This window comes from Epinephelus fuscoguttatus, linkage group LG1, assembly GCF_011397635.1.
Source record: "Epinephelus fuscoguttatus linkage group LG1, E.fuscoguttatus.final_Chr_v1".
Lineage (NCBI taxonomy): Eukaryota > Metazoa > Chordata > Actinopteri > Perciformes > Serranidae > Epinephelus > Epinephelus fuscoguttatus.
The window spans coordinates 35,764,069-35,776,932 of NC_064752.1; positions in this window are offsets into that span (position 1 = coordinate 35,764,069).

A 12,864-nucleotide genomic window follows, 5' to 3' on the forward strand; every position below is an offset into this window, starting at 1 on the left:
TGTTAGCGGAAGGGGCCGAACTGAAAGATCAAAATCAAAGTGCATGTCAAATTAATTTTTCCCAAAGATGGGTTCTGCCATTTTACATAGTTTTTATATGTTCAAGTGTTCATTTTTCTGGTTTTAATTAGTTATTTGATGCTATTAAAAAGGGGTTTGATGTCTTAATTAACAGCAAGTCGGTGTGCTTGCGATCAGTGGTGTTGCTCAAGCTTGGTCTGACAGACATATGGGTGGGAACTCAAAACTGCAGAGTTCACTACTCTTTACTGTGGCTCCAAATTACGTCACCAGTGCAGCATGGCAGCGGTCATATCTAGAATGATTTGGCTTCATTTTTGTACATCTTTATATGCAGTCTGTGAGTGGGATTGACAATACACTTTATAGTTGCAGTGAATGGACAACCAAACCTGAGCTTGTCGGCACCTGAACTTTTCACCTATATTTTATTGTTGAACATCGTTAGAGCAGCAACAATTAGATGCTAATCAATAAATCATCTTAGTCTTTTTCTTAAGATAGGGTGCCAAACTTTCCTTGGGTCCAGCTTCTTAAATGTGAGGATTTGATACTTTTCTTTCTCATATATGATTGTTAACTGGGTTGGACAAAACAAGTCAACAAGACATAGGATTCCCATTGATTGGAACTGAGAGGCCCAGCCTAAACCATAAAAAACAGCCCCGAATCAAAAGTACACAGAGGTATGGGGACATGGACATGTAGTGTGAATAAATGTCACCTAAGGAGGGGCACCTACTTGCCATAGGTCTTTTCTTTCTAGCGCTTGACTGTCTGAATAATGATACAGAAAGGTCTGACAGTCACACAAATGTCACTATCTCTAATTCATACATGCATCCTAATTAATATGGCTACCAACATGGATCCATTATTAGTGCTGGCTGTGATGCTACTGTGTAGTGACGGCAACACTGCATGTAAAACTATGCAGCAGTTGGAGTCTGTCTCGTCTGTCTTGTTCTCTCTGTCTTTAACATGGCAGCATTCAGGTCCTTGGTTGTCCATCGCCAGCTAATTAATCAGAATCAAAGGGAGACAAATCCCGCAAACACAGACGAGCTGCACGCACGGGTCCATAGGTGAGAGAGAGACAAGCAGAGGGGGAGAGAGGGAGATTAAGGGCGGATTCTCCCCAGACCTCCTATCCCCACTTTCTTCTGGTAGAAGTCATTAAGATTCATACCCCTGATCCTTCACTCTGTGCCGGCTCCTCACTGCTTGCTCCATGCATCTCTAGCAAGAAAAAAAAAAAAAACAGAACCTGCACGCCCACGCCAGAATTAAAATGGTGATGCAGCACTTGTTTTCTGTCAACAAGAGAGAGCATGCAGAGAAAGGGAAAGTGAGATAGCACGAGAGATGGTAACAGAGAGAGAGAGTGAGGGAGAGTAAGGGGCTGACAGCTGGTTGGTATTCCTGAGGCTTAGCCAGAGAGGCTGATGGTGCAGAGTGGACATCACCAAGGAATTTCAATGTGGATGGAACGGCTTGCTGTTGTCAGAGTCAGAGCTCCAGCCTTTATATTACAGACCTGACTGTTTTACAAACAACCATGTGTTTAATAAAGCAAAATCTGCTTATGCATAGGTTCAGATTTGAACACTCTGCTTGCATTAACCTGGTCGAACAGGAAATGTTGTTCCTGCTGACTCTTTTTAGAGGATCATCAACATTACTTTTGTTGCCAATGACACATTGATAATACATATTTAATTATGCTCTTCATAAACAGCGTCTTTTTCTGTTTATTATATGTTTTATAAGACAATCGGACACATTTAAGCCTTTGTTATAGACTAAAATGACTTCGTAAAGGGTAATTCCTATTCAGAATTCAGTTTTAACCCTTTAACAAGTTGTAGTCTTAATTTAAATTCTACTTAAAGCTCTTACTTTTTAAAATTATAGTGGAGAAGATACAGAATATGTCAGACAGAATTTGTGGGGAAAAGCACAAAACACACAAATGCACACATTTTCCATTTGATGGGGAGTTGCAGCCATAAAAATATTGTAGCCCTGGATTTTATTATCATGTGGCTTCACTGATGTGCTGGAAAAACATGATGTACAGTTCACGATACCATCAGACAGAGCTGATTTAGATGATTTAACGACCTTTAATAGGATGTGAAGAAGGGCTAAACCTCTGTGTTTTGGACTTGTGCATCCAGTATCTCAAAAATACAAAAACAAACAATGTGAGATGTTTTGAAAAATATTCCCTGGTTCAAGATTTTTTAGTCTTATGACCACTCAAAGCGCTTAAACACTCCATGTCACATTCACCCACTCACACAGACATTCACACACTGGTGGCCGAGGCTAATATACAAAGTGCCACCTGCTACTCAGTACCCATTTACTCGCTTTCAAACACCGATGGAATGGCCATCAGGAGCAATTTGGGGTTCAGTATCTTGCCCAAGGATACTTTGACGTACTGGGTGGAGGAGCCTTGATCAAACTGCCAATTTTCAGATTAATGGACAACTCACTCTAACTCTGAGCCACAGCGGCAGCATAGAAGAAGTGGACTGGGCCACCATGACATCACCCATTGGTGTGTGGGCTACCATTTTAAAGCCTCGAGTTTGGCATTTAGTAGCATACTGGATGGGTTAGGATGGGTCAAACTCAGGACTTTCTCCTGGGAGACCGGACTTCGGAACTGTGGGAAACCAAATGAACTTTTACTTATTTTAAGGTACGTTGTCACTATGTCTCTTTGCCTAAACCTAACTTAAGTAACATCACTTGCCTAAAGCTAACCTTCGTAATTTTACATTAATTTCTGGTATGCAACTTTTCATTGAGTATGTAACATGATGACACCCAACCCCATTTCTTTTCCTAAGCTCACCCTCTTAAGTTTACTTGCGTAGATGCCCAACCATGTTTCTTTTCCTAAGCCTAATGTGCTTAATGTAACTTTTAAACCTTACCTACAAAACTTTACGTTAACTACTTAACATTACGTTAAGTACATAATGTGACAATGCCATTTTGGAGCACTAATTCGAAAGATATCATACAAACCATTGTATGAAGATACATTGCTTCACTTTTCAGACCTAGAGAAAGCCCCTTAGTCAGTGCTAGGAGAATGCTCAGCCATAAAAAGCATTAACGAATGAGACCACCATCTGCTTATATCGTAGGTCCTGGTTACACTTCTTTCCCTTCACAATGTCCAGCTGAAGGGCAAAAATGCTTCAACTACTGAGAACTTTATGTGGTGAAATTATTGGAAAAGTACTATACATTTTGATCTCTATTTCCTTGAGGGTTTATAACTGCTCTGCAGGTTTGGGCCCACCTGTCCAGGAGGCATCCTTACCAGATGCCTGAACCACCTCAACTGGCTCCTCTCGATGTGGAGGAGCAGCAGCTCTACTCCGAGTCCCTCCCGGATGTCCGAGCTCCTCACCCTATCTCTAAGGCTGAGCCCAGCCACCCTGCGGAGGAAACTAATTTTGGCCGCTTGTACTCGCGATCTCGTTCTTTCGGTCACTACCCAGAGCTCATGACCATAGGTGAGGGTTGGAACGTAGATCGACCGGTAAATCGAGAGCTTCGTTTTCTGGCTAAGCTCCCTTTTCACCACAACGGACCGGTTAAGCGTCCGCATCACTGCTGACGCCGCCCCAATCCGCCTGTCAATCTCCCGCTCCATCCTACCCTCACTCGTGAACAAGATCCCAAGATACTTAAACTCCTCCACCTGAGGCAGGACCTCCCCCCCGACCTGGAGTGGGCAATCCACCCTTTTCCGGCTGAGGACCATGGCCTCAGACTTGGAGGTGCTGATTCTCATCCCAGCCGCTTCACACTCGGCTGCGAACCGTCCCAGCGAGAGCTGGAGGTCACTGTTCGATGGAGCTAGGAGGACCACGTCATCCGCAAATAGCAGGGACGAGATCCTCCCGTCACCAAACCTGACACCCTCCACCCGTCGGCTGCGCCTAGAAATTCTGTCCATAAAAGTTATGAACAGAACCGGTGACAAAGGGTAGCCTTGGCGGAGTCCAACCCTCACCGGGAACAGGTCCAACTTACTGCCAGCCATGCGAACCAGACTCATGCTCCTTCGGTACAGGGACTAGATGGCCCTTAGCAAAGGGCCACCAACCCCATACTCCTGGAGCACCTCCCACAGGATGCCCCTGGGGACATGGTCGTAAGCCTTCTCCAAATCCACAAAACACATGTGGACTGGTTGGGCGAACTCCCATGCCCTCTCCAGCACCCTGGTGAGGGTAAAGAGCTGGTCCACGGTTCCGCATCTGGGACAAAAACCACATTGCTCCTCCTCAATCCGAGGTTCAACTATCGACCGGACCCTCTTCTCCAGCACCCTGGCGTAGACCTTACCGGGTAGGCTGAGGAGTGTGATCCCCCTGTAGTTGGAACACACCCTCTGGTCCCCTTTCTTGAAGATGGGGACCACCACCCCTGTCTGCCACTCCAGAGGCACTGTCCCCGATGTCCACGCAATGTTGCAGAGGCGTGTCAGCCAAGACAGCCCTACAACATCCAGAGCCTTGATATACCCAGGGCGAATGTCGTCCACCCCCGGGGCCCCGCTGCCGCGCAGTTCCTTTACTACCTCGGCAACTTCTGCCCCCGAAATTGGACGACCCGCCCCCGAGACCCCCGGCTCTGTTTCCTCACTGGAATACGTGGTGGTGGGATTGAGGAGCTCCTCAAAGTATTCCTTCCACTGCCCAACAATGTCCCCAGTTGACGTCAGCAGCTCCCTGCCCCCACTGTAAACAGTGTGAGCAAGTTGCCGCCTCCCCCCACCTGAGGCGCCGGACAGTTTGCCAGAACCTCTCTGGAGCTGATCGATAGTCTTTCTCCATGGCCTCACCGAACTCCTCCCACGTCCGAGTTTTTGCCTCCGCGACTGCCGCTGCTGCGCTCCGCTTGGCCTGCCGGTACCCGTCAGCTGCTTCTGGAGACCCACAGACCAACCATGCCCTGTAGGCCTCCTTCTTCAGCCTGATGGCTCCCCTCACCTCTGGTGTCCACCAGCGGGTTCGGGGGTTACCACCGCGACTGGCCCCCGCGGCCTTGCAGCCACAGCTCGCAACAGCCTCCTTGACAATGGCAGAGCGGAACAAGGCCCATTCAGACTCAATGTCCCCCTCCACTCTCGGGACGCGATTGAAGCTCTCCCGGAGGTGGGAGTTGAAGATCATCTTGACAGGTTCTTTCGCCAGGCATTCCCAGCAGACCCTCACTGCTCGTTTGGGCCTGCCAGGTCTGCGCGGCATCCTCCCCTGGCACCTGATCCAACTCACCATCAGTTGACAGCTCTGCTCCTCTCTTCACCTGAGTGTCCAGAACATATGGTCGCAGGTCAAATGACATGACTACAAAGTCAATCATTGACCTGCGACCTAGGCTGTCCTGGTGTGTCAGTGGTCCATTTGGATAATATATTAATGAGTTCCTCTAAACATTTCTAGCGAGAAAAATGCTAAAAATCAGTTTATATAAGGTGTGGGAAAGGTAAGACGTAAGGATCGGTGTGTTGGGATTCACAGAGCCCCCAGGATTGAACACAATTTCAGTCCCAAGGTCGGCCAGGCAACCACAAGCATCTGGAACCAGCCTCCCTCCTTTCTCCGGGGGAGACCCAGTTCTCACTAAACCCAACCAATTCACTCAACAAACAGCTGGATTATTATATAACATGAGGTGGGGGCTAAATAGCCCTGAGTCCTTTGAAAAACCTGCAAAAAGATTAAGCTAGACTTTTCATTCGCTCACGCAGTTTGGAGTTCAACAGTCATTGACGATCACACAGCCGTGTTCATTCATCTACCGCGTCCAAAGAGCTTCAAGGCTGTCAAGCACCGGCTCAACAATTTTCAATTCCTTAATAATTTATTGATGGCGGGCAGTCAAATTGCATATCAATAATGTAGAAGGGCTCAGTACAATGTTGATACAAAACACCCTTTCAGTCGGGCTCATTCATGCTCCCAGACCTGCAGACATATGTACTATGTTTAGTCCCACGTGGTCCGGCGCTGGCACATTGCATGAATCCAATCTGCATCAGTGAGCTGTGTAATGTTAGTTGATGATGGAGGAGCTATAAATGCTTCTCATGTTTTCTTTTGTGATTCTGTCTTTGGAAAATGTGTGCAGGGTAAAGGCCCCAGAGGTGAAAAATTAAGCTTTTTATAGGTGGGGTGGGAGAGAACAACATATACACAACAGAGACACTGATATGAAGAGCGAGGGAATATAGTGGTAAATTAACAATATATGCGATACATCCTTTAATACATCTCTCACATCATTTTATTAATTATTTATTAATTTTCTACCTTTAAAACAACATTTCTGTGCAAACCTGTGGAGAGAAGTTTGCGACATTTAAGTAAAACACACACACGACCACCTCCGCTCTCGCTCGATTGGACAACCATATTGTGTATTTGGGCACAAGCCAATCACGCATGTAGGACAAATTAAGTGACCAATGGCGGATTTCCATCTAGGTCAGCATCTTTTATTCAGGAGGCACGCGTACACAGTTACATGCCATCCCGCCCTGGGGGCCCTGCGGAGACCCACTCTGCCACCGAGAGATGGCCCACCATTTTGTTCTGTTTTGAAAATGATCTCCATGCATGAGATTAGCTGGGGGGCCCACAAGCTTTTCCCTTTGTTGTGTATCCCAGTTTGGATATTTCCCGGCTGAATGTTTGTGAGTGTGTGTAGGGCGTGCATGCGTGCTGCCAGACTTGCATTTGCAAGCATGCATATGCTTGTGTGTGTGTTTTTAATGGGCTTTTTTGCACGTTGCAGGGGCGAACACGATCTCGATGGAGACATCCGATGCCCATTCTGTGTATGAAACTGTAGTGCGCTGCTGCTGAGCTTGAGAAAGACGCTTATAGCATCTCAATCTGTCTGCGGTGTTTACAGCAATGCACAGTTTGCAATACAAACCCTACACATTTGTACATGCAGTAGATGCCTGTGAGTAAGGTAGGATCATGGGTAAAACATGACATTTGTTAAGGTCACGAGAGACTCGTGCTGGAGCCTTTTCCTTGAACTGTTCATGACCCCTGTGCTGGTGCACTGCACTGTAATGCATGGCTAATCATTCACTTACACAGAAGCTTTGCAGGGAATTGTTCTATGGGAGGAAACCACTGCATCAGTTGGTGTTTACAACAGAAATCAACAACCAGGGGGCAATAAATAACATTGTACTGAATCTACACAAGTGGTCACGCAAGTATGTAAAGTTGGTGATGAGGCTTTACGATGCCACTGCACCAAAATGTAAAAAGCTGTCTCTCTCAGCCGTTGGTTTCCCTCCACAGACTTAAAGCAGCAACAAAGCAACTAGGCAGAGAGAGAGAGAGAGAGAGAGAGAGAGAGAGAGAGAGAGAGAGAGAGAGAGAGAGAGCGAGAGAGAGAGTGTGAGAGAGAGACCGGGGATGTGGTTGCTATAGTAACCATCTGGTGGGTCTGAACTGTTTCTCCCTGGCATTCATTTCATCATATTGAGCCTCTGTCTCTCTTCCTCTCTCTCTTCCTCTACTCTCACTTTTGTTTATCCTCTCTTTTCTTCCTTCTCTCCCGGCTCTCCATCTCTCTTATCTCCTCATCTCCCTCTCGTGCCGCTCTCCCACTCTCTTCCGATCTGCCTGCCGCCCTTCCTCCTCCCTCCCTCCCTCCTCCAGCTGTCTTCACTTTCCTTGGAAAACAGTGAGAGAGTGTTTAATGTTAATGTGGAGTGCTCCCTGTCTTTTTGGCCGTTTGTCCGTTTTTATAACTCTGTCCTGAGAGTCCCATCTGTTAAGCCTGGACTCTTAACCTTTCTTTCAGACAAGAACAATACATGAGGACAATGTGCACAGTGCCAGAATTTGGGTGGCGTTCAGGTTTTCGGAGATAAGTAAAAGCTGGACTGATATCTGAGAGGGGACTTGCTTGAAAGATTGACGTCATCTGCAATCACGATTTAGCTGCAACCAAAGTGGGTTTTACCATCATATCATAGGCAGGGTTGTTTTTTCCCCTCTTTTTTTTGGTCAAACACTCTGATTCAGCTCTGCCCAAACAAACTTGACGTAAAAAAGAAACCCATTCGGGAGCAGACAGAATATTCTGGTGTGGCATCTACAGGGATAATCATTTATATTTCCAACCAGGACTGCATTTCCCTTTTCCCTCTTATCAGCTGTCGCCCTTGTGAATTCCCAGCAGAGTCTCAATCAGCGAGAGAATACCTGATCCCAATGCCAGTTGAGCTTGCCCACCACACACATACACACACACACACACACACACGGGAATCTATGCAGTGATACGCGGATACATCTATGCACACACACAAATCTGATTAAATACACTGCACATACACAGGAATACAGATATGCAGTGGAATGAAATGCAAATGTTGCCTCAGCCATTTGAATGCTGTACACATTCTATTACTGCATCATATAAAGCCCATTGAAGAAAGAGAGGAGGTGGTTTTCCCAGTAAGTGGATCAGCATGTGAGGTCACTGCGGGTATTTCCCTGCAGCGACACAAAGGTCAGATTCAGGAGTCCAAAGAAGAGGCTGGGTTTTCTCAATGACAGCCGGGCGTGTGTTAGCTTGTGTGTGTGTGTGTGTGTGTGTGTGTGTGTGTGTGTGTGTGCAACAAAGAGGGAGCTTGCAGGGTGTGGTTATACCCCTTGTGTCAGTGACCTATTAATGCTCTCGCCCCTCTCTTTCTCTCCTTTATGTTTCTCTTCTTATTCTTTCTTTCTCTTCTTCTACACCTGTCAGAGCTTATGTAACCTACCAGTTACCCAGATCTTGACTTCTGTCTGCCCCCTTTCACAGCACCAGTAATTAGCCTCTCATCAGTCCTCACTACAAATTCCATTTGCCACAACATTATCCAAATAGTGACTGACAAAGGTAAAAGAGAGTCTTCCACAACATAAATGACAATAATAGAGGATTTTCTTTACTCTTCATTGTAATGTTAAGCCTCCTCTAGCAGCGATGGTCACTCAGCCTGAGCCTGAGCTTGAATTTGAACTTAGCTGTCCAGCCTGAGGTGGGCAACATCTGCTGTGTCTCTGTGATAACAGCATTAGGACAAAGCATCTATGGGGAACATGCTATGCTGCTTCAGCCCTGTGTTCCCTCAGATCAGTACCTCTGCTGATGAGGTAATGTTTTTGCCCCTGTAATAACATGGGCAACCCTAAACCCCATAACCCTTACCCTAATCCAGTTATGACTGGCTCTGATGCTGAAGGAACCAAAGGCATAAGTTTTCATTTTTTTAAGTTTCATTTGAGCATCACACATTTCATTTCCTGCATTTTGGTGAATTTTTATTTTTTAATTTTTTAATTTGTGCCTTTTCTGCATCAATTTATTGTGTAAATGTCCTCAATTTTAGCAGCTACTTTCATGTTTTTATTTTGGGGGTCAAATACACATGTTCTAAATACTGAGGGTGTCGATGCCCTGCGTCCTCCCCCAAAATCTTCATCAGGGAATGTATGGCCATCTAAATATGTAGCTACTGTCTGTGTGATAAACACATATCCTGCATCTCTGTGTTTATCTGTGACTGTGTTATGTCTATCGGCTGGACGTGTGCTATATTATCTAAAATAACTGAGAAATATGTTTTTCTGGATTCACACTGTGATTAAATGTGTGAAAAGGCTGTCAATAGCGAGGGAGAAGCAACAGTGAGGAGGCAGGTCTTTGTGAAATTGACTCAGCATTTTGACACTCATACCTGTTTATCAAAATATTTGAAAGGAACAAATTAGCAAGAGAAACTTGAATGGATTTGAAAGTGGCTCAGGCAGTTGTAAAGATGTTCTGTGATGAACTTTAGATTAAATATTTTGGCTGAGGCGAGGCCTCCTCTCAAGAGTGCAGGATTTCAAGGGGTTTCTAGATTTTGTCTTTCAAATATCATGGTATATGGACTGCACTGTCTAGTCTTCTGACCACTCAATCATTTAATATCTAAAATTTACTATTTTAGACAAACGTTGACAGAAAATAGAGTAATATTGTTTTTCCATGCACTGTTGTGGACAGTATTTGAAGCATGGGATGTTACAGATCTAAACTGCAGCTCATTGGCGGATTATGAGACAGTGGGCCCCTGGGCACAGATATGCATGAGGCCCCACCACCTCATCCAAATGAGACCAAGACACACAGACGTAGTGGTGGTTTTGTGTCTCTTTGTGGTCATTATGCATCTTTCCTTTTTTGACACTTTAGCCCCTTTCCCACCACAGGAGCTTTTCTCATTTACCAGGGATGTTGAAAAACCTCCACGCGTTTCCACCTCAATCACCTGGATAGAAAACCTTCCCTCAACCCCAAACTTTGCCTGAAAAAGTACCTAGTAGGTGAAGTAGGTCTTGATGGACTCACACTTGCAGCGTTCCGCACTCCCTGGTACGGGCAGCCGCTGCAAACTTACTTCATTTCTACAAGCTTCACTTCATTTGTTTCTGATTTAGGATGAGTACCGATTTTAGCCCTGGGGCTAGATTATCGAAGACCGTAAGCGCTAACAGTATCAGTTCTCCTCTGCACTCTGTGCCAGCGCTGAACTCCTCCACATACACACTGACGCGACACAGTAACCGGTGAACAGCCGAGTGGCCCTGGTGGAAATGAAGTGAAAATAATTCGAAAATGACTTGAGTTGATGGCAGCTACACTTGTTATTGTAAGTGAAATTAAACCTTAGCGAGTAAGAAGCCAATACTTTATCAATACATGTGTTCAGCAGGCATGAACATGTAAACATGTACAGCAATATTCAATATGCTCTGTCCACAGTCTCTCATCCACTGACACTAACGTTATGTCTTACACAAGGACAGCATGCTAGTTTGGCTGATAGCAAATTGTTACTAATAAGCTCAAATGACAGCTGTCTGTCTGTAGACTAACTTTGTTTGACACTTATCTTAAAATACTTTTAAACTTAGCTGCTGGCTGAGACAAACAGCCCCAACTCTCTCTACCAGCACTAATGTTACCAGTAAACAAGCTGGCAGAGCCAAATACAGGGCACACGCCGAATCATCTACGTCATTATGCTAATTTGAATAAATTTTCCAGAACTTAGTGGTGCGGTGGAAATGCAAACCACAGATTATGAGGAACTCTTTTACCCAGGTAAATAAATTCCTGGTAATCAAGGTTCCTGGAAATGCTGGTGGAAAAGGGGCTATTGCAGTCATTTTGTGTCTCCTTGTAATTGTTTTGTGTTGATTTGATGTAATTTTGTGTCTTTTTTGTAGTTTTGTGTCTCCTTATGGTTATTTTATGTCTTTTTGTAGACATTTGGGTCTCTTTTAGGTAATTTTGTGTCTTCTTCGGTCGTTTTGTGTTGCTTTTTAATCATTTTGTTTATACTCATAGTTGTTTTGTGTCTCATTGTGAATTTTTGTCCACTTTTTTGATATTCTGTGTCTCTTTGCAGTTCCCTTGCATTTCTGTGTGGTCTTTTTGTGTCTCTTTGTGATCATTTTGAGTCTCTTCCTGGTCTGTGCATGTTAATTTGAGAGACATTTTGCAAATAAAGTCCATGGGCCCCCCAATAATTTCGGCCCTGGGCCTGTGTCTGATAAACCCATTCAGTAATCCATCCATGATCCAAATCAAATGTTGCATTAATATCTATATATTTTAAAGTCTTGCTATAGGCCTGAAAATTGTTCTGTATTTAAAACGCATACTCCACTCAGATTACTGTTTTAACTGTAAAAACGTCAGCTTGATATCACCCAGCACAGATCAAATGATTCCAACTGCCAGGAAAGACTGATATTATACAATACTACTGTAGAGTGAGTCTTATAATCTTCAGTATTTCTTGACACTGTTGAAAGTGTTCATTTGACTTTGTGGTCCCTTTGAAGATGCACTTTGAGGCATCGTTAAGAAAATATCCCACTTAGTGTCTGTCAGCGGTGGCATGTGTTCACCTGTTCCTCTTCACAGTTTTTCTGCGTTTGTCACTTTGTCATCATGATCACTGAGATGCAGTGTAATTTCACAGTGTTTGACTGATGCACCTGCAATTCAGTGATTCAGGTGGTGACTCGTTGGCCTCTGTGTAACTCTGTCGCTCGCCTTGCTTTGCCTCGAAAACCCACTCTTCCTTTCAAAGCTCTGCTAAAGGTGACACATGCTGATAATAAGTATCGGAGTTACTATGAGTCACGTAGTAGTCTCAACTGCCTTTGTAGTGGTGATTTACTACAGGCACTTACTACGTGGATTGCTGGATTGCAAACACTGCAAAATGATGTAATGTAGCATGGAGAAAAGTTTCAGAAATCACAAGGACAAATACAACAAAACCAAATAAATAATAGTAAATGTGCACCACAAATGAGGATTTCAAATCATTTTTGCAGGACTGCTGTGGTGTTTTTGTGATTCTCTGCAGTGTGTTAATGGTGAAGTCCTACAGGTTTGACTGTGTGCAAATACTATCTGACCCTGGATCACATCACGCCTTCACTGCAACGCTTTGGATGAAAGGATCCACCACACAGGAAATCATAGACCATTACTCCCTAAATGTAACATCCTCTCATTCTGTGTGAGGGAATAGGCTGTTACTGCAGTAGGCGCCATCGTCATGCTTGACTGCCGTCTTGGAAGAAGGGACTATTTTGGCAGGATAATGCGGTCACGCCACTGAGTGAATAGGGGGTCTTGAGAGAAGAGGGCAGAGATAAGAGAATGGAGAACATTCCATTAAAGATAGCGATGGTATCAAGCCAAGGCTCGGGGAAGGCT